Raw genomic sequence first — 22,824 nt, 5'->3', positions numbered from 1 at the left:
CACGATGCATTTCGCGTATACAAACGTTTCAGTTCGGTAGACACACTCTTTGTGCCATGAACTTTTTTACGGTTGGGAGAGGAATGAAAGCATGCCTCTTTCCCATGACTTCCCAGGCCAGTGAAGAGATAAATATTTAAGCATAGACTCAGACCTTATACAAGACGTTGGTTTCAATGGCATATCGGAGGAAGACATAGGTTAGAACAGGGTGATGTGGGATAGATGTTACTCGGAGAAAGAGACATGGTCACAGGGGTAGCTTACTGGACTTGGATGTGGCTTGGTGATAGAGTCTTTGACTACTACACATGAGACCTGGGACTGCAAATGAGACCCAGGACTGCAAAACAGGACAGAAAAGAAGTAAATAATTACACTAGTTATTGCACCAGGCAGCTGGCGCTATTTTAAATGGAAAAGTATTAAATAGTACACAGTCCACTAGTCTGGGTGTAAGCTGGGCACTTCTTTCCTACAGTCTGTGAAACAGCCCTGAAGGGTTACTTCTCAGTAGAGACAGGAGACCCTGAGAAAGGAAGTAGGAAGTGCTACTTCATCTTGTGTGGGAGGCCTCTGTCCCCGATGCTTCTCTGGCTGTAGCACTCTGTCTACTGTTAGATTCTAGAATCACATCTGGATTCTGATGTGATCCACTTCCCAGCCCTCTTGGCTACATGCTAGACTCCTTCCTTTGCCTCTACTGATACCATAATTATCTGTATTCCACAGGATTGCATTTTTCAGCCTTCTTTTCTCAAGGCTTTTATGTTGATCCTGGGAATTCTCATACATGCTTACAGATGCATGAGTACTGACAACGAAAGCCTACTCTATCCAATTTTCCTAAGTTTAGATGCACACCCTCCATCTTTACTTCCAAAAAGAGTTTCCCTGTAATTGTTTCTAAGCCTCCACACCACAGTCCATTCCTTTACTCTTGAGTTACATTCTTCTCAGTCGTGAACTCTGCTCTTGACTCTAAGAGAAGTCTCCCTCTTTCCCTTTGCTTACTTTCTCTCTCCTCTGTTGTTTTCTCTTCATTTCTCTCAACTCTCAACAGTGGGAAGCAGGCTTAGTCCTTAGACCCGTTCCCTTCTCATTACTGAGTTCAGGCTCATGGCTTTAAATGCTGCTCAAATTCCAAAGGTACCCAAGTTCAAAGGTGGGTCTCTACTACATTTTGATTCCAAATTCTAGACTTATGTGCATATATATGTTTTCCCCCTTTTTTGAAGTAAAAAACATTTAGTCAACTGTAGATGTGGGTTGGAAGAATTTGCTAAGGCAGAGTCTAACCTTGTCACACTTTGGTAATTAGCACAAAGATCATTGGTGACTTTTGATTTGGGTTACAGAGCTATAAAAACAATATCGGCATGGCTCAAACAGTGGCCTCTGTGACTCCTGTTGGTGAGAAGGAGTTAAGATGGAAGCCTCTTAGCAGAAATCAGCATTCATCATCCTTATAATTCTGTTCTTTGCAAGTGGGAGCCTCAGACTGGACGCATAGGTCCTTGTACACAGTTTCTACAGTTTGGCAGCCTTGTTTGAGCTCCATTTCTAGATGGCTGATTTTTGCCATTTTCTGGGTAAATTCTTGTAGTCTTTCCTGAATGATATTTTGCTGTGGAGGCTGTACATCTGGTACATCTTCCCCAACTCCTCTGTCAGAGCCCACGCCTTCATCTTCAGGCTGTCTCTGAACTTGGTCATAAGTACATGATCCTTCTGTCTCCATTCACTGATATTATCAATCAGTTCCTGGGCTTTCTTCTTCAGGATTTCAATGCAGGAGACCAGAGACACCAGTCCTGGCAGCTAGCAGTTGGTACTGGGCGCCACAGAGCTAGCTGTCTCCTCGCAGTTTTCATTCTGTTGATGCTTTCTCCTCTCCACAATCGCCGGAGTCCTGGCCCTTTTACTCCATGGGAGATGTGTCCACTTCCCAGAGCGTCTCCATTCTGCCTTCTCCTACCTTTATATATGCTTTCCTAGGCATGCACATGTGTACATGAACAATACATATACACTTTCTCTCTCACACATATATACATATACACATTCTCTTTCTAACACAGGTACACACACACACTCACAGACCCAGAGACACACAGGCTTAAAAATGTTCCCTTCATTTTCTTCCCATTTGAATTCCAAGTCTTGTAAGATATGTACTAGCCAGCCTGACTGCCCTTTTCTCTTCCCTCATCCCTGATTTCCCCATCTTAGTAAATAATAACTTTAGTCTCATCATTCCTGACCCTAACTTGGGTTCTTCTTGAATCTCCTTGTTTTCCCCACACGAACTTTAGCAAAGCTTAACTTCACACTAACTTGGGCAAAGTTTATGGGATTTTGTCCTATAGAAATACATGTGTGAATCAACCAGTAATTGATCAGTATCTCCAGAGCCATTGCCTGAGCCACTTCATCCTGGTCCATTCTGAGCTTCCCTTCTTGTCCTTTATTGGCTCCCTCGCTGCCTTCTTGTCTCCTGGCGTTCAGGTAAGATTCAGAATGTAGATCAGGCTGGCCTTGACCGATTGTAAGCATACACCCGCTTCAGCCAGCTTGAAAAAGTCTTTGCAAGAATTGATCCATGTTTAAAAGAACAAGACCACTGTTACCTGTATTGCTTCTCTGCCTCACCTTTACCTTATAACCCAGGCACTCGGGAGACCATGGAAAGAGTTCAAGGCCAGCCTGATCTGCTTAGAATCTCCATACAGCAGCAAAAGAGGATCCCTGGAACCTTCATCTTCCCCTCCTGGAAAAAATTCTAAACTCTACATATTTCATTCAGCATTAAGACCACCAGAGGAGACAAACCCAAGAGTCCTCCATTAGACTGCTGTGTGACACAATCTGAGAAGTGACAGTCACGTAGAGCTCAGTTTGGACAGTCTTCTGTGGCCCTGCTCTGCAGATGCCCTGTTCTTCCTCCTCAGATCCTGTCACTTCCCTGTCTTCTTACTTGAGACTTTAATTTTTGCACTCTGGGCTCCAGCTAGTCTGCTTCATTTGCCCATACTAGTGCATATGTCTTCGTATGAGTGTATATATACATATATATACACATATATTTCTCAGTACCTGCCAGCACCTGTCTGTAAGGCTGTAACATAGGGTATTCTAGGTGAAGGGAAGATGGGGAGAATACTACGCAAGTAAAATCGACTCTTGTTATTTTATCCGTGGGTCAGTTCTTCTGAAGAACTTCCAAGCCAGCCATGCATGCTTAAAACCCCAGCACTTGGGGGTCTCATGGAGTAGTTTAAAGCCAGCTTTATTTACATAGAATGTCCTGTCACTAGAAAACCAAACCAAGCCAAACTAAACCAAGACAAACAAACAGCAGAGGCAAAAGAGAGAAACGTCTAAATGAACTTTTCTGGGATTAGAATTTGATCTTGCTCTGCATTGAAACTTATTTTCTGAAACCATCTCGTCTCTGACAGCTTTCGGATCCATGGAGCAGTGAACCTGCACACATTGGACCATGATGGGTCTGTGAGAACCACAGTCTCATTCTGTCTTTGCTGTGCACATACCCAGGCTGGAAAAGCATGGCCAATAAAACCTCTTTCCTGTTGAGCCTGGGCCCGCCTGTTCCCTCTGGGCTCGGTCACTCTTGTGTATAGATTGTTCGAGTAAATTAGGTTTCTACTCGCTGCCAAGTATTGCTTTGCTTCAAGTAGTACAGAGCTTTCTGAAATGAAACTGGAGAATAGCTCTCCTCACTCATGCCCGTTTGCCACACTCTGGACAAGAGGCTGACCGACATCAGGGAGTCAGGACCATAGGTTGGCCCCAGTGTTCCTTACCGTTGTACTCAGTGTCTGGATCCCAAGGACATCTATCTTCTCCTGGCTCAGTGTTTTTCTCCAGATCAGAAATTTTATTTATGATTCAGGTTCCAATAAAATGCGAGAGCATTCAATGACAGCAAAAACTCTCGACATAAACATGGTGCAATTCTAAACCTATTTTGATAGACGGTCCAATTAGAACTCTTCAGTAAGGGTGTTGCTATTTATATCCTAAGTGATTCAGACCATCATCAATTTCAATTTTTAATCTAGCTTCACATCCCATCTGATAGTTAACTCTCTTAGTCCTATCTGACATACCGTATCCCAGGCAGAAGCACTGTTCCTGTCTTCCCTTTCACATAGGAGGACAGGTTCCTGTCTGTGTGTCTGGGGAGGACAGGTTCCTCTGTGTGTGTGTGTGTGTGTGTGTGTGTGTGTGTGTGTGTGTGTAGGACAAGTTCACTAAGATCAAGCAGTCCTTGGATCTGGACTACAGTGATCTCTTGCTTTTTTGTCTGAATTCATTTCTATTTCTTCACTCCTATAGAATTTCATTTGGACTCAATATCTAGTAGAATTAATAATCTCTGAAAGAACACCATGTAGAAAAATATAAATTACTGCCTTTAAAATAGTTCTCTATCTTATGAGAACTAAGTATCAATAGTTTCTTTTATTAACCTATCACAGTAATTTTGATTTAAGTATATGAAAATATTCATAATTAATGTGAGATGAATTGGGAGTTAATATTTGGATATTTGTCTTCTTTGATGGGTTTTTGTTTTTAAAGACCAGGTTTGTGGGTTTGGAGGGGTGGCTCAAAGGATTAGATGACCACTGCTCTTCCATAGGACCTGAGTTCGGTTTCCAGCACCCATTCTTGGCAGCTCAAACTATCTGTAGCTCCACCTCCAAGACATCTAACACCCCTGGCCTCCACAGTCGCCTGCACTCACGTGCGCTCATCCATACACAGATATCAATACCATGTGTACATTCCCCTCCCCATCCATACACAGATATCAATACAATGTGTACATTCCCCTCCCCCACAGATACCTGCACTCAGGTGTACATGGCAAGCTTATTGATCAACAATGTGCATTGGCAGTGATGGGTTAACCTAAGTTTTTATTTTTAAATTTGCATATAATATGATACACCATTTTGTGAACTGTTCCATAGGTTTCAACATTCCATATATTTTTCATTATCATCATCATCATTATTATTATTAATGTATGTGAGTACACTGTAGCTGTACAGGTGGTGTGAGATTTCATGTGGTTGTTGGGAATTGAATTTTTAGGACCTCTGCTCTCTCTGGTCAACCTTGATCGCTCAGTCCTTGCTTGCTCTGGCCCAAAGACTTATTTATTATTATATGTAAGTACACTGTAGCTGACTTCAGACGCCCTAGAAGAGGGTGTCAGATCTCATTATGGGTGGTTGTGAGCCTCCTTGTGGTTGCTGGGATTTGAACTCAGGACCTTCGGAAGAGCAGTCAGTTCTCTTACCTGCTGAGCCATCTCGCCAGCCCCTCCATATATTTTTCTAACCACTAACAATCAGGTAGTTATAAAACAGTTCTCTCAAGACACTCCCAGCTATCTTCTATCTCTGCCCTGTCACCCCTGCACTCCTTGCAACCCCTGGGAATCACCCAGCCAGGCCCCATGCTTTTGCTCCTCTGCTGTGTTCCATAAATACAGACTCACACCCTAGGCTACCCTGAAGCTATCTTCTGTAACTTAGCATGGTAACTTCAGCATTCCACCATGCTACCCATGTATCAATGATTTACTCTTTTATAATACTCAGTAAGATTCCCCTGTGTGATGGATTTCAATTCATTTATTCATTCACGTGTTGAAGGATATTTAGTATTTCCCCTCCTTGCCCCAGGTTCTTGCAGTTAAGGAAACTATTGCTTGTAGTTATGAAAAATGCTTATTTGTGTATATGTGATATGTGTATGTGTATATGTGTGTGATGTGTATGTTTCTGTGCATATGTGTGTGTGTGTGTGAGAGAGAGAGAGAAGTTTGATGGTATTGTGTGACTATGAGATCTCATTGCCTTTGTCCATGTGCTTGATTTAATCCAGTGTCACCTGGCTTGGTTAGATTCAGCTCCCATGCCCCATTGACCCCTGAGGACTTTAATTCCATGGCAGGACTTTTCCTGGAAGTAGACTGGTGTCTGACTGTGGACCACACTCTTGGTAATTTTTCAAACCTTTGCTTCTCTACAATTCATGTGCATGCCTGCAGGCCTGGAGAATAAGGCAGGACTTGGGCCAGTCCTTTAACAACTATTGCTCCTCCAGGAACTTGAAAAGGTGTATGGGGGAGGGATAGGGCATGAGGGGGTTGGGGGATATATACTTAATTAAAATAAAAGAAAATATGAGTTTTTAAACATTAAATATCCTTAGCTGATTATTTCTTTTTTTAAATTAGGTATTTTCTTCATTTACATTTCAAATGCTGTCCCAAAAGTCCCCCATACCCTCCCCCCTCCACTCCCCTACCCACTCACTCCAACTTCTTGGCCCTGGCATTCCCCTGTACTGAGGCATATAAAGTTTGCAAGACCAAGAGCCTCTCTTCCCAATGATGGCCGAGTAGGCCATCTCAGAGCAGCACCATCTCCACATCTTTGACCTTAAGCCAGTGGTTCTTAATCTGTGGGTTGTCACTGCTTTAGGGGACCGAATGATCCTTTTACATGGGGTTACCTAAGACCATCGAAAAATGCAGACATTCACATTGTGATTCCTAGTAGTAGAAAAATTAAAGTTATGAAATAGTAATGAAAAAAGATAAAAGAAAACAATGAAAATTGCTCTTGAATGACTTCTTTTTCTGTGGTTTTGCTGTATTTCTCTGGACCTGTGGACCCTTCAGCTGACCAGGGCCAATACCAACCTTGGCTGTTGTTCCTATTGTTCTTTACATATGCGGCTTCGGGACTGCGGCTCTTTTCCAGAGAAACTCCACGGCCAAAAGCCTTGCCAAGGGTCCCCATCCCATCTGCATTGCTGGAGCCCTTCCTCTGACTCAGCCAACCATTCTCCTCTATTTATAGGCATGGAATATTTATATGGATGGCCTATGTCACTCGGTACCACCTGCTGCCCACATCCACATTTATCCCACCCTCATTACATTTTGGGAGATACAGATAAGAAAGCAAGAACATTTCCCATCACTCTGTGCTCTTTCTGCTCTTCTTTCTTTGCTAGGCATGGAGGATCGTCGCTGTGTCTATTGCATTGATTTTTAATGTTAGCCAAGGGCCAGGCAAAGCAGAACAGTCTTACTTAGCCTCAGCAATAATTGGCAGCTTCGGAACCTCACTTTTCACTTCTAGTTTTAATGTATACGTGGGCAGACAGACTGGCAGGCAAAGAGACTGAAAACCAAAGAAACAAAGGATGCCTTGCTTGACAGGAGTTTCGTTGCCTCCTCTGTCTGTCTGTGTTGTTTCAGCCTCACTCTGAAGTACGGCAGAACATATTCCCTGACAACGTTTGGGGATGAGAAGGCAAGAAAGCTAAGTGGGAGCTAGTTTGGTTTTTTGTGTGTGCTTAGGGTCCCAGATGTTGTTAGTCCCAGGATAATGTTCAGTGTTGTGTTGGGAATGAGTAAGGAGTGTGCCTTTCCTTTGGTCAGTTGGAAAGGGGCATTGTAAAAAGAGAGGTGACAAAAGAGAAAAATATTGAGGACATCACCCTGATGGTGGCTTCCGACGACGCGTGACCCTGGTGAAACTGGAGGCAGAGACAGAAGAATCTTGGGAAGCTCGGTGTGTGATTAGTCTGACATGCAAATGGCAACAGGCTGTCTCAAACAAGACAAAAGACAGACGGGGACTGACATCTGAGGTTGTCCTTTGACCTCCACACAGGCCACATGACATGTGTGTGCCATAACACACACACCACACACACACACACACACACACACACCCCACACATATAAAACTGTCGCTGACTGTGTACTCAATACTCAATTCGCTTGCTTAATGAAAATGTACTCCATTGTCAGGAGGTGACAACTGGCGTAGTTGTTGTTCTGGTCATCCTTTAAAAATGATGATCTGTATTTGTACGCAGGCGCATGTATGATGAAGTCTGCAATTTTTTACAGTGATATACCTGGAAAACACCAAGAACAGAAAAGTTCTGAGTAATTGCGAAGACAGGTTAGTGAAATACAAATCCACATAAACTATGCCTTGCATATAAATAGAATAGCGTTCATTATCCGTGGAAGTGATCAGGTAAGATTGCGCATGAATGACAGCTTCTCTCTGCGTCTTCATGCAAATATTCTCTTCTTTCTTTCCTTGATTGCTTGTTTGTGAAATGTTAAAACAGGGCAGAGGAAAAATACAGCTGTTTGCTTTAGAATCGCTGACGTCAACCTGGTAGGCGGGAGTCTCGAGGCTTGGTTTTATTCATCTTGTACAAGATGTCAGTGATGTCTGACTTAATCTAGGCGAAGAATTTGCACTGAAAATAAGTCATTTGGATGGATGGCTTCTAAATGAAGGCAATGTGAATGTTTAGATCTGCCCAGGATAGAACGGCTGTGGCAAAAATAAAAGAGCCTCAGAGTATTTTTATTTCAAAAAGTCTCTCATTCTGGACGCTAGATGCAGATGCAGACATGAGGGTACCAACCATTTATTCATCTGCTGTTCATAGCATATCTGTGCTATTTTTGTGAAGCATAGCAGTGCAAGCTGATTGGACTGGAGACTGGATACCAAGAAAGGACTAGAGCAGGGTTCCATATTACCAACAAACCTAAGCACCTGCCCTTAGAACCAACTCAAGAGGGAAGCACAGCGCGTTTTCCGCATTTCCGATGAACACTGACCACTCCAAAGTCTTGGGGAATGCTTTTGTCCACACACTAGTGTAGAGAGACTCCTGAAGGGTTAAAGTTTTCTCAAATTTCCTAACCCAGCATGTGGCCCCCTGGGGTCTGAGTTTTTTTACTTCATAGCATTTTGTGAAATATTACTCTTCTGGTTGTTAAGCTGTTTCCAATTTTCTCCATTTGACATTTCCTAAGACTCCCTGCTAAGTGTGACTTTTGAACAGAGGATTTGCAGATTTTAAAGGATATAATCTGAAGACTGCAAAATGACTTGCTTAACTGTGAAACTCAACAGCCAGAGGATTAACACTGGAACATGGCAATAAAACAAACAGTGGACTGTTGTTCTGGAGGAAAACAAAACTATTTCATATGATTTAAAAGCTTTGTTTATCTGAACAAATTACAGTATTATTAAGAGCTAAGTGGAAGAGAATTAATTTCACATTTTTCCCCCTCAGAACATAGCTTAAGGAAATGCATTTACTTGGCCAAAAAAACCAGACTTAAAACAAATTTAGTGATGGATCTAATTTGCTTTATTTGTAACTTATCAATTAGGGCAGCCTCCATCCAACAAAACAGAATGAGAGCTCTCACCAGGAAGCAGCAGATGCAGACTCTGTTTTGTTTTGTTTTTTTTTTGTAAATTTTTTTTATTAGGTATTTTCCTCATTTACATTTCCAATGCTATCCCCAAAGTTCCCCATACCCTCCCCCCACTTCCCTACCCACCCACTCCCACTTTTTGGCCCTGGCGTTCCCCTGTACTGGGGCATATAAAGTTTGCAAGTCCAATGGGCCTCTCTTTCCAGTGATGGCCGACTAGGCCATCTTTTGATACATATGCAGCTAGAGTCAGGGGTAACAGACTTTGTTTTATAAGGTGGGAAAGGAGTCAGCCATAGGAGGGAAACTAGCCGACCGACATTAGGTTACCTTTTCTAAGGACTGAAGTAGAGGGGACTCTATTAAGATGCCTTTTTTCAAAAAAACAAAACAAAAGCTCCTGGTCTGTTTGGGAGAGGAGGGAACCTATCCTCTCTTAAGATTCAGTTTGTTTATTCGGCACTTAGCATGAATGATACTGTTTCAATCTTTAGCCTGGTCCACTGGAGCTGATGACCAGGCTAAGTCTAAACAATGGTCTCCCTGTTAACTGTATTATAATTTCCCTATTTCTGTTAGGTATGAACAAATCTTAGGGCTCTTGCACTAATCTCAGTTCCAACTTCCCCTTGCAGCATGCTGTCTCCTGGCAACAGTGACCCCCACACCCACACATTTATTTCTGATCCAGTCACCCCCAACCGAAGACAAACCATCTTACATTCAATGATGAGAGGATTCCAGACATTGAAAGTATTTGAGCGGTCACGGTACCATAGGTAATACTGTTGTGCCTACTCAGAGGGTGATATCAAGTGCGTAGAGTTTGCCAGCGTCTTTATAAAGCCAAGCAAAATCGAACCGATAGAAAATGGTCCAGGTAAAAAGTTTATCTGACCAAGTTGAAGAGACCTTGTATTAAGTTTTGCAGTGAAGTGAGCTTTGCAGCTGATTCTCTGCAGTTATCAGCATGCTTATCCATATATAGCAAGAAGTATCAGCCACTGCATAGACTTCCCTCTCCTTCAGTTGGTGGGTGGCAGATCCTACATCTCAGGATCATGCTCAATTAAAGCAGAAGATGCCAACAAACGGCTCAGAAGTCTGCCGTCTATAAAAAGGACTCCAGTAAAGCAAGAAGGGTTCAATCCATCTAAAATAGCCCCTGTAAAGTCGGAGGGGCCTCTTGGGTTGTGGAAAAATTCAAGTTTGATGTGACAGATTCAACTCTCTGTCATGCTGACCACAGACATGACTGATTGGAAGATTCAAACTGTAGCATTCTTATGTCTCATGGAAGCCATAAGGGTAGCGAGGCCACGGGAGGGTATGAGACGCAAGGTGAAGAGGTTCAGTTTCTCGTCCTGATTCACAGTTTGCATTCTCTGCTTTGGACGTGAGGATTGCTGTCCATTGTTTGCATACTTGTTCTCATTTGCATATGTCCACAGTCCACAAGGACTGCGCCCTGAAATTTACATCAGGGTCTTTGGCTTCAGCTTACAGGCACTTAGCAGCGAGTAGTTCTTGCTCTTCGTGATTTCATGTGAGAAAATTGGACTGGAGGAAACTTCAGGATCCAGTTAAATTTATAGGGAGATAAGGATTCAAAGCTGAGAGGTGTGGGCTAGTGAGGTTGAGAGCAGGGACTGCTCTTCCAAAGGTCCTGAAGTCAATTCCCAGCAACCATGTGGTGGCTCACAACCATCTACAGTGAGATCTGGCGCCCTCTTCTGGCGTGAAAGCATATATGCAGGTGGAGCACTGTCCACAATAAGTAAATCTTAAAAACAGAACAAAACAAAACAAACAAACAAAACTGAGTGGTGGGGGTCACAGCCTAACAGATGCACTTCTGAAATACAGTCTTTCCTCTCTGGGTCTTTCCCATTTCTACAAAAACAGAGCAAGGCGATGACTTTCATCACCACTGTGACAAAATACGTAGCAGAATCAACACGGGGGGAGGAAAGATTGATCTGGGCTCCCAGTTTCACATAGGCGGCCACGGAGACAGCCATAGCAGTGAAGCAGTGCTGGGCTCACACCCCACTGGGTCGGAAGTCAACGAGGCTGTGCCAGAGCTAAGGGTTCTATAGCCTTCGAGGGCTGGCTCCTCACGTAGCCTGGCCCGCACTCCTAAAGCTGCTAAAACCTCTCCACACAGCATGGGACAACACACTAGGGACCAAGTATTCAAATGAATGAGCCTGAAGAGAACATTTTCACGTTCAGACTACACGTGAGTGATGCAAGCTCAACCTTAAACAGGACAGCCATATCACAATCCCTCAAAAGCCCAAAGAGAGGGGGCAGAGCAATTTAAGGGGATGGGTAATAGTGTTGGGAAATGCTGCCATCAAGGTATGACACTGTCACTGAGATGGTGAACATAACGGCAGCAATCCATACCTCAACACGTGTGGGTCCTTAGACATTCCATCATGGAGTCAGGTAAGTCCTACAAACAATACAAGCAAGAGCAACTGTCACTCCGGGCTGTAGTGTTCCAATTCTCCAGTAAGCAGTGGTCAGAGTATACAAAGTTCAAAACGCTATACAGTTGCAGGTAAGGAGGCCATGTCCATTGGCAGGCAGGTTGAGGTGCATGCTTGGGCAAAGTTTCTGTTGTAATTTCTACTTTTGTCAGGGACTCATCAGCTCTCACGAGATCAACAGTCAGATGCTCTCTCAAATAATACTTGGTACCCAACCCAAGGTCATGTGATGTCCCTTACAGCACAAACTAACCACGGTTTTGGAAGCCAAAAAGACTGGGAGACCAAAATAAATAAATAAATAAATAAATAAATAAATAAATAAATAAATAAATAAGGGCAGGTTATATTCTACTCAAGAGGTGCCCACTGTTTATCAATAGTCCTCAGGACAGCAAGGAAAAGGCAAGGGACCTGGGAACAGAGGTCTACAGAGTCTGTAACAGAGCTGGCTGGTTCCTACTGTCGGGAGAATTTTTTGCTTTTAAATTTAGTTTTAAATCATTTTTGTGTGTGTGTGTCTGTGTTTTACAGATTTGGATGGCTTCCAATCTGCAAAATGGAATGAGAGCTCCCCAGGGCAGTAGCAGAGCAGGGGACATTCGGTGGGGACAGCATCATATATCTGTAGAGGAAACTGAGTGTCTAACATCAGCTTAGTTCAGATGAGCCTTCTCTAAGGGTTTGAAGCTCAGAAGAGCATCCTTACTACTCTGACATGGGGACCCCAGGATCTCCTATTTTAGGAAAACCTGATCTATTTGGGGCTACAGATGCATAACTGCAGTTTGAGTTGCTTGTGTGGAATTTAGCATGAGTGACTTCACTTTCGTAGCTCTGCCCAATGGGGCTTTCTACAGGAACTCAGCCCAAAGGATGGTTTCTCATAAATTTTGTTTAACAACTCTACTCAACAGAAAGTTATAGATCACCAACACCATGCCATTGGTACATTGTGAAAGTTTATGAAGGGGCTGGAGAGGTGGCTCAGCAGTTAAGAGCAGTGGTATTTTCGTATAGTACTGGTGGTTCTCAGAATCGATGACAGGTGGCTCACAGATCTAGGGTATGTGACACCCTCTCTAGCCTCTGCAGGCAATGAATTCATGTGACCCACATACAGAGAAGCAGGCACACTCACATACACACAACCACAAATAAATAACACTTTCCCAAAGGTTTATGAAGTAGCCACTTGACGAGGGGTGGGATATTGTTTCCCACCCTGGGGGAGTTCAGGAGGAAACAGAACTGATAAAATCCCTGTTCTCAACGATTCATAGAGCAGAGAATTTGATGAACTTCTGGGGAAAGGAAAGGGTAGAATCATTGTTCACTTCTGATTTGCATTATTTCTCTTTCATAAGAATTTTACTTATATTTTATGAGATTTTATTTGTTTATAGTTTATAACTGATAAGCATTTCTTTTCTATCCATGACAATACATGGCGTACAGCTCTTTTCAATGTCTTACTCTTTCAGCAGACATTTTATTTTTTAACAGTGTGAAAGTGGTGGTTATTGCATTCACCGACACGGAAACCAGGGGGGAAATGAGAGTTTGGAAGAAAGAACGCTTGGATCCATGAAATCCCAGGCTCTCTCACTGAGTGTAAGTGCCTGGGTTTCAGAGACTAGGTTGAGGCCAAGTGAATAGAAACTTGAGAGTCCTTTAGAACACACGATGGGCTAAAATTCCCACCCGACCAAGAAAAGGGAAGGTAAAGGGCAGAACAAGCAGACAGGAGCAGGGAACAGTGTGGAGCACCTCCAGCGTGGCTTGTGGGAGCATGGCTGACTCCCTCTGCCTTCCTTGGGCTCACAGGAGTATGGGTGATGGTTCTGTATGTATAGAAGCCTGCCAGCACAGCTGAAGAAACACTCAAACTTCATACTGTATTTTCCCCTCGGTAATGTTAATTATTAAGTAAGCTGGGTCAATTTTAGGTTTGGGTAACTAGAGAAATAGCGGGAAGCCCATGAAGATAGCATGGATCATTACATTTACTTAAAAATAGAAAACGCATACACATTACATGAACATTGCTCTAAAACTCAGAGTTTCCCAGATCATAGCTAGCTAGTCTGCAACAGTGCCAATGTTCTGCCATCTGTTAAAAACAGTTTGTTTGTTTGTTTGTTTGTTTGTTTGAGACAGGGTCTTACTATGGAACCCTGGCTGGCCTGCAAGGCTTGCAGCTCATTATGAATGAGCTCTCTAAATCTGAGTTGATCTCCTGACCCTGTCTCCAAGGTGCTAGGATTACAGGTATATATATACCACCAAGGCCCACATAAAACAAAATTTCTATAGTTAGAATGATGCCAACAATAATAGCTAATGTTGACTGCATGCATAGTGGGGTACCACATTTCTGTATTGGATATTGCATGTGCCCTGTTTTAATTTTCAATATAACCTAGTTGATATATCTTGTTACTTTTATAGAAAAAGAAACTGAGGCTCATTACCTAATCATATTTTCTGACATAAACCGCCATCATTGTTTATTTATTTCTGAATGAAAATGATTGCATCTTCTTTAATTAAAAAAACCAAAAAAACAAAAAACAAAAAAAAACCAAAAACCAAAAACAAAACCAAGAGCCCTGAATTAATGTAACATCTGTGTTGTAGCAGGGAGTCTCACTGTGATCTGTGTGGATGTAAAACCTCACCTCTTGCCTTCAAAGGCATAAGAGATATTCCCTCTATTCTGGAGCCAAATATGAATGATCACGGACTAGAAACACGAATGTAGTTCGCTTCAGATTACATGTTTCAACCTGGTAATAGTTTGATCACAGTTTTTTGTATTAGCAATAGAACAAAGAAAGCCATAAATCAAGGCACATTGCTGGAAGCATAAAGTAGGCCATTATAGGAAAGTGGGAATCCAGCTATAGGCCTCTGATCCTGTCTGATGGCCTTGGTAAGCTTTCAATTGGCGGATAAAACAAGATCTGCTAAGACAATACAGTTTGATAAATTTTAATTAGGTCTTGGACCTGTAACATCCCAACCTCTGCACCATTCTGGAAGGTCTGATCAGTTAGAACGTTCAGTGAAACGTGCTGCTTCTATCTGGGAACTGCTATTTATTCAGTGTTAGGGATGGTGACTGAGGGAGCACTCTGTGCCACTGTTGGGTATCATTTTGACATGTGGTGCAAAGTCAGAGGCCAACGGAGCCTCCATGAGCATCTGATGCCCAGCTTCCCGCTTAGATGCCATGACTGTTTGTGCTCGGTGCCACGTCATTGATGATGTGAGACAAGGTTGTTTTTGTCTGCCTTATAGTAACCGTACAACTACAGAACTGTCCTGAGTGTCCTGGTTTCTTTCATCCCTGGCGTGGATCTCTGACCTGATAGCAATGGCAATTCCTCCCAGAGTAGTCATGAAGTGTACCAGTGTATTTATTTTATCTTATTCTTTTGCATGTGTGTGTGTGTGTGTGTGTGTGTGTGTGTGTGTGTGTGTGTGTAGCAGTCAGCAGACAACCTCAAGTGTTGTTCCTCAGACACCACCACTCACCCTTATTTTGAGACAGTTTCTCACGGGCCTGGAATTCTTCAAGTAGGTTGACTAATGGTTCTCAGTTAGGCCCAGAGAGCTGCCTCTTTCTTCTTCCCAGTAGGACCACAAGTTTGTGGCACTGTGCATGGCTTATGTAATGTGAGTCCAGGAGCTCCAATGTAGGTCCTGTGTCAAGGTCTGCATTTTTCTAGCTAAACTACTTCCCAGTCTCCCTCATTTTTTTTTTCCTTTGAGACAGGATCTCAAGTAACCCCAGGCTGTCCTTGAACCTGATATTTAGCTGAAGATGACTTTGAACTTCTGTTCTTCCTGCTCCACTTTCCTAAGTACTTGCATCATCACAGGCAATTTTTTTTATAAGATCTGGGTGTAAACCAGGGTGCTGTGCTCTTAAGCACTCTAATAACTGAGTAGAGTTTTTAATAGGAGGCGAATACTCTAGGTTTCTTTTCCTGCCTATTCCTCATACAGGTCTAGAAGATGGAACAAAGAAAAGAAAAAAATGGACAAGAAACTTGTTGAACATACCTCTTCCCATCTTATAGTCAGTCTCTTCTTGAGCTCACATCTGCAGAGCAAAGCAGATGGCCACTGAGCCTAACCAGTTCAGTAGAGCCCCACTCCAGGGGAGAAGACTTGTGGCCTGAGCTGATGCTGGATGCGAGTGAGATGGGCAGTGAATCAAAGGGATGTATGATGGGTTCCTTGGCTGGGAGAGTACTGAGTGGTCAGCAGGGAATGCTGGGAAGGCTGGAGGAGGCCTTTGAAGCTGAGGCCCAGGAGTCTTCTCCTGATAAGGGGGGCACTAAAGAGGCCACCCTGGGGATGGTGACCTGCTCGAAGCTGTGAGTGAAAGGAAATTGTTTCATCAACTGGTGAAGTGGAATATATCCCAGTCGTTCACGCCTGAGCTGTCTGTGAGACTTAGTGCAAAGGCCAGAAGGACAATGGAAAGTAAACGACGGAGAGCTGCGAAACTTTGTTTCAATACAAAGTTACTTTTCCTTTAACCATGAAACAAAATATCTCTTGTCAAGGCACAGCTATCCTTTCGCTGTTACTGATTTATTTTTAATGGGATCCTCTAGTTCTGAGTTTTGTACTATTTCTTCCATGAGAATTTTGTACAATATCAGTTACAACTCATACACATTTCCCCTTCTGGGTCAAGGGAGGTAATATGTGTCATTGCTGTGCTTAACATTTTCCTTCTAAAGGTGTGAATGTGCTTTCACCCAGGTCAGCCTCTCAGTCCTTCGCAAAGTATCAACCTTACTTTGTGAGAATTGAAGCCTCTCTGGAAGGAGTAGCTAGAAACAAAGTGACAAATGAAATAAATGAAGCTTTTCTCAAGACTGTGTTTATTATAGTTGTATTACACGATATAAAGTACTTTATGAAACTAAAAAGTAGCACTCTATATACTTATACACATACACATATTCTGTGTGCTTTAGTATACTACCGTATTGGGATCCTTTAGGTGAGAAGCCATTCTTTTTCTATGAGAATGAAGTATAGGAAGTGATAGAGCCACCCCAACACTGCTGAGTTAATTGTGTTGCCTGTGTCTCTGAAGAGGGTAAGACGTTAAACTACCTTATGGTATTTCACTGTCTTGCTAACTGAAAGCCCACTAAGACATTCCATCCATAAATCTCTCATAACTCAATCTCTCCTTCCCTCACACGGCTCATTGTATGCGTGTGTTTTTCTAAACTCATTCCCTGAAGCACAAGTTCAGGTGAGAAAGCCAAAAAGAAACCAAATGTTGGGAAATCTCAGCTGGCTTGCAGAAATCCTGACCTGTTGTGGTACAAATGGAGCAGATGTTGGAAGTCGATGTGAAATGGTGACCCCAGCACTCTCACGTACTGTCCTGTGACTTTAGTGTCTCCAGTCGTAGCTGTGCCTCTTAAACAACCAACTCACTAAGAAGCAGCATAAACATTAGGGGACATAAAGTGCTCCATTTAGCTCAATTGAGTATGTCAAATGAGAACTTGAATAGCTCCATTAACACTTAAGGTTGAGAAGTCTTCTAGTTCTCTTTCTCTTCTAGGATACCTCCTGCCAAACAGATGCAGACTTCAGACTTCTTGCCAAATCTCCCTAGAGGATGCTTGACTGGTGTTCCTTGGCAACCCCACCCGGATCTGTCATACTTTGAAGGAAATAGTCCAGGCTTCCAATTGCTAAAGGCGATTTTTAAAAATGCGTTCTTACGGGAGATGAAATACATAAGTAACTTTCTCCATGAACACTTCCTTGCTCTATCTGAGGCTAGCATTATCAACAAGACCTGATGCAGCCAGGTAGACTGGTGAACATTTCTGGGGTTTTTTGTAGCTTATTGCTGGCTTGGATTCTGATTTTAAGGGTAGCGTCTCAGGGAGATGGTGGCTGATATAAAACTATTGCTTGCATGAATAAGATGTTCCACTTCATGTTAATCATCGGAGTTTGGAGGGAAATTTGTGTATCTTTTCAGGTTAGAATCCATTCCCTTTTTCCTTAGAGGTTTGGTTTCAGCTATTCTAACTTAAGCTCCGTCACCACTTCAGTTGTGCCTTCTATTTTCAACACTGTTATTTAACCAATGTAGTTTTGAATTCCATTCTTTGATTAACACTTCCTGGCTATTACTAAGGTGATATTGAAACCTGCAGTGTTATGGCTTGAATAGGAACTACCCCATCAAACACTGCTTTAATCTATTAGTCACAAGAATAACATTTACCCTCCTCCCTCCCCCATCCCAAGTACTCTTATTGTCAGCCTGGTTTTCTAGAGCATTGTTAACAGCAAGCTAAGGTCTATTGATTCGGAGTTATATTTCTCATGCTTCCTTTATTTAAGAAACTCTGTCAATGTGTTGTAGGTCAGAGGCCATCAGACAGCAATCTGTCAGCGAATGCAGCCTGTTGCTTTATTTTTGTAACTTTTATGGAACCACAGTCACATTCACTCCATATTATATTGCTTGCAGACGTCCTTACTCTTCGGTGAACAGTAAAACAGATACATGCACACTACAAAAATCTTGGTCCTTTGCTACTTTGATTTGTATAGAAAAGTTCACCCATGTCTCTTCTAGAATGATCCACACTCATTTCAGAGCACTTGATTGACAGCTGGTTATCGTCATTTCTGTTATGGTTTGCATATGGAATGTACTCCACAGGTTTATCTTTAAAATGTTCCATCTCCAGTAGTGGCGCTGCCTTAGGTGGTTCTGGAAACTTCTGGAGGTGGGGGTTGATTGGAGAAAGTAGGTCCCTGGGAGTAGGTGATATCTTGTCCCTGGCTCCTTCTCTGTTTCCTGTCTTTCATTCCTTAATGAAAGACAGCCTCCACCGTGCATTCCTGCTATTGTATGTTATGGCCAAGCACAAATTAAACCACTATTCTAAATAAATCCTTCATCCTTAAACTGTTCACTTGCAGTCATTCCGCTGTGAACATAATTAGCAGAGTCCCATTTCTACTTCTCAAATAGCTTCGGGAGCTAGTTAATTAATTAGTCACGACTTCAGCTGTGGGATCCGAACTCTTTTCCCCTTCATTTGCTTATTTCGAGTATCAGAAGGCAGGATCATAATATTGGTGGGATTTTTTAGTTTCAAAAATCTAAAATCTAAAACGTTGAACTAATCACACCTTATCTCAAACACTTTAAACAGATGCGCTTGGGATTAAATTTGCAGCTTGCAGGAATCACTTTGAGTGTGCTAGACACCCGTAGAAATGTTGGCACTAAGGATGAACAGTAATAATGCGGCTCACCTATCTTCCATATGGCATGCATGGACAGTTTGTTTCTTGTCATCTTCAAAAGCACCTCTGTATCACTGGTTTATTCGTGGTGCTGGAGCTTTGATCCAAGGCCTCACATATGCTAAGCAGAGCATATTCTCTACCTCTGAGCTACTCCCGAGACCCAAGAGTTTTTAAAAAGGTTCTGAGACTTGAAGACTTCTATAACTGTAAGATGCAAAGCTGGGACCTGAACCTATTGCTATCCCATATTCTCTGTGTCTCTGCAAGCACCGCCTCTATTTTAATTTAGTCATTTGACTATCTGACGGCACCTCACTTATCTGGAGGCTGTACCTCAGTTATGTAGAACACCTCCAACAATTAAAAAGAAGGGAGATTGAAGAGGTTAATATCTGGTAGATACTTACTCTGCCATTTAAAAAGAGGGATTCCCAGAAGTCTTCTTACAAAGTCCATTTGTCTTTTACTTTACAAATTCATTCAAGTATTTTTTTTTCTTTTTCAGTTTCCCCAGTCTTCGTAATTAGTGACAAAGGAATTGAAAATGGGGATGATACCAGGAACATTGAAATGGTGCCTGGGAGACTGTGTGATGAAAAAGACTGACACAAAGACTCTTGATGGCAATGAAGCCTCAGACGGCTTAGCATAAGCTAACTTTATCCCAGGGACCTCCAAGCAGAGCCAAGAAACATCATCTGCTCTTAGGAAGGACTCCAGAGCATCAAGGCAATGCTAAACATTTGTGAGCTCAATTAAGACAATGGATACTGAGTTTTCCATTCAATGGTACCAAATTTACAGAAGGAATTAAGAGTCTTAAGCTGATAGTTCCATTATTTCCTTCCTTTAAAATGCTGAGCAAATGAATCACCATGGGGCCCAGGTTATTTAAGGAGATCTTAGCCACATCAACACCTATTTCCTCCCACTTCTTAGGACTGCAGTGTCTCAGAAGACCCATGGTCCACTTTCCGGTGGTAGCACGCTGGAGATGCAGTAATCAAAAGGGGACTTCTTGGTTTCATCTGCTTGGTAGATTTTCTCTTCTCTTCTCTTCTCTTCTCTTCTCTTCTCTTCTCTTCTCTTCTCTTCTCTTCTCTTCTTTTCTTTCTGTTTACATCATAGATTAGTGTTTTATTAGAAGTGTGTACCCAGACATGATCCCCTAGATCCGTTGGAAATTTTTTTCCTCCTTTTTTTTTTAATTAATCATTTTAATTTGTTTACATTTTCACCCCCACGTGATTAAATCTTAACATTTCCCATTATCTCCCTGTGTTTCCCCATCATTTAAAAACAGTTTGATTTTATTACTTTCCAAAAAGTAAAGGTGACTTCTCCTCTGTTTATAAAAACTGTACTCAAGGTGGGGTGTGGTGGCGCACGCCTTTAATCCCAGCACTTGGGAGGCAGAGGCAGGCGAATTTCTGAGTTCGAGGCCAGCCTGGTCTACAGAGTGAGTTCCAGGACAGCCAGGCCTATACAGAGAAACCCTGTCTCGAAAAACCAAAACCAACCAACCAACCAACCAACCAACCAAACAAACAAACAAACAAACAAAACTGTACTCAATTGTACATCACTGAAGGAAAGGGAAAGTTAATCTCATCTCAATACAAGACTGCTCATAATTTCTTCACTCAGAGAGAGAGAGAGAGAGAGAGAGAGAGAGAGAGAGAGAGAGAGAGAGAGAGAGAGAGCGCTATGATCCCCAGGAATGGTGCCCATCTTCACATTGGCCAACTCCTCCTTTTCCCTTTCCCTCCTGCATTGATTCTTCATTTCTTCTTTCCAATGTGTAGGCATTTCTGCATGAACCGGAAATGCCCGGGAGACTGTTTTAATGACTCACACATCTTTGAGACAATATTTGGCTTCATATATTTTGAAAAGGTCTGCTAAAACTTCTCATAGAAACCCCCTCCCTGTGACCCCCATGACAGCATTGATTGTAAATCTTAACAACATGGTCTTTAAGTGACATCTGGGGGTACAGTGGACTTGCTTCTGCCCCTCAGATATATCTTATGTTGTAGCGTGTTCATCAGGACACGTGTGAACATGTTTGGTGGGCAATGTAGATGCTGGCTCTCCAAAGCAAGATGGCAAGTGACCATGGACCAGGGGGAGGGAGTGGTGAGCATAAGGGACACACGGGTCTGTGGGAGGCCAGCTTGGTCATTTATACCTAGAGTCTGCCCCTGTGGTATCTGTACAATACTAGCTCTCTAGCTGAACCTGAGACAGAAACCACCAGCATTTTGGAAACAGTCTTTGTTAGTAAACTATTGCAAAATACACATTGCAATCAATAGAACATCTATCATGGAATCCTAGAGTTCTGAGATTTTAAAATCTGGTTTTGAATGCTGAAATTCTACAGAGAAAAAGCCATAGGTTTGGGGGGGAAATTATATTTAACTCTCTAAATGGAAAGAGTGTGTTTTCATACTGATTTTTTGGTTGGCCATTATTAATGAGGATGATAATACAAAATAAATATTTTCCTTAAAATTGATAATGTTTCTGTGTAATACATAAATAGACATAATAATATTATTCCTCTATACATTTTGAAATTATATAAAATCAGTATAGTCTGTTGCCTTCCTATGTGGTCTTCACATTTTATAGTAAATATCAGAAAAAGCTTTAATATTTAATATGTAATTTCATGTAAAATTAGAATCTGAATAGGACCTTATGGCTCATGCTTGTAATTTGGGCATTTAGTAGGCTGAGGCAGGAGGATTGGAATGAGTTTGTGATCAGCTTTGTCTACATATGGAGTTCTAATCCAACCTGGTTTATAGAATGAGACTCTTTCTCGGGAAACCAGAATAAATAAATAAAATTCAATTCAGAACCACACAAAGAAATTCATGTGTCAAATTAAATATTTTCACTGAAATAATTCTGTGGTGGGGCTGGAGAGATGGTTTAGCAGTTAAGAACATACTACTTTCCCAGAGGCCCCGAGTTCAGTTCTCCTATCACCGTATCAGGCTGCTTATAACCACCCTACTGTAACTCCAGCTCCAGGAGATCCAATACCTCTGGCTTCCACAGACACACATGTATACCCAACATACATAACTTAAAATTAATTAAAGTATTTAAAATAGTTTCATGCATATCACTGGCAGCTCTAGATATAGCCAAATTTGTAATTGAAGCAGTTTGCCTGAAATGGATCTAAATATTGTTGCCTCAAAATAGTCTTTATAGCCATTGTGTTAGAAGAAATATCCTGGTCAAAATTTAGACCAGGCAGGAGCTGCTTGTAATCTGTGTTGGTGTTAAGGCACCGAATAGCACTGTCAGTTACACAGATTGGAAATGACTTTGGAAAAAAGCATACATTTTGATGTAAAATTAATGACTTTTCAGAAAAAGTCTTAACAAGCCATTATGGCTCACACTAGAAATGCAGTATTATTTATTGTATCAAGCTACAACACAATATATTTACATAATACATACATTTATGTTGTTTCTTATTTGTTATTATTACTGTTTTTATTTTAAAGAAAAGAACATTTTTGAAGAAAGTAATTGTATATATAACTTCCTTAAAGAGACTTTTTTTTAATTTTTAATATTTTTATTACATATTTTCCTCAGTTACATTTCCAATGCTATCCCAAAAGTCCCCCATAGTGCCCCCCACTTCCCTACCCA

At 42.0% G+C, this 22,824-nt stretch overlaps 1 protein-coding gene and 1 pseudogene across 3 annotated transcripts in view; one reads left to right on the top strand and one right to left on the bottom strand.

The window, feature by feature from the left end:
- Positions 1-22,824, top strand: part of Corin (corin, serine peptidase) — a 201,519-nt gene that overhangs the window by 93,579 nt on the left and 85,116 nt on the right. The window lies entirely within an intron of this gene.
- Positions 1,451-1,716, bottom strand: LOC110295167 (annotated as a pseudogene).

This window comes from Mus caroli, chromosome 5, assembly GCF_900094665.2.
Source record: "Mus caroli chromosome 5, CAROLI_EIJ_v1.1, whole genome shotgun sequence".
In the NCBI taxonomy this organism is placed as follows: domain Eukaryota; kingdom Metazoa; phylum Chordata; class Mammalia; order Rodentia; family Muridae; genus Mus; species Mus caroli.
Note: the sequence above shows the minus strand (reverse complement) of the source record. Positions and strands in the feature narration are given on the sequence as shown.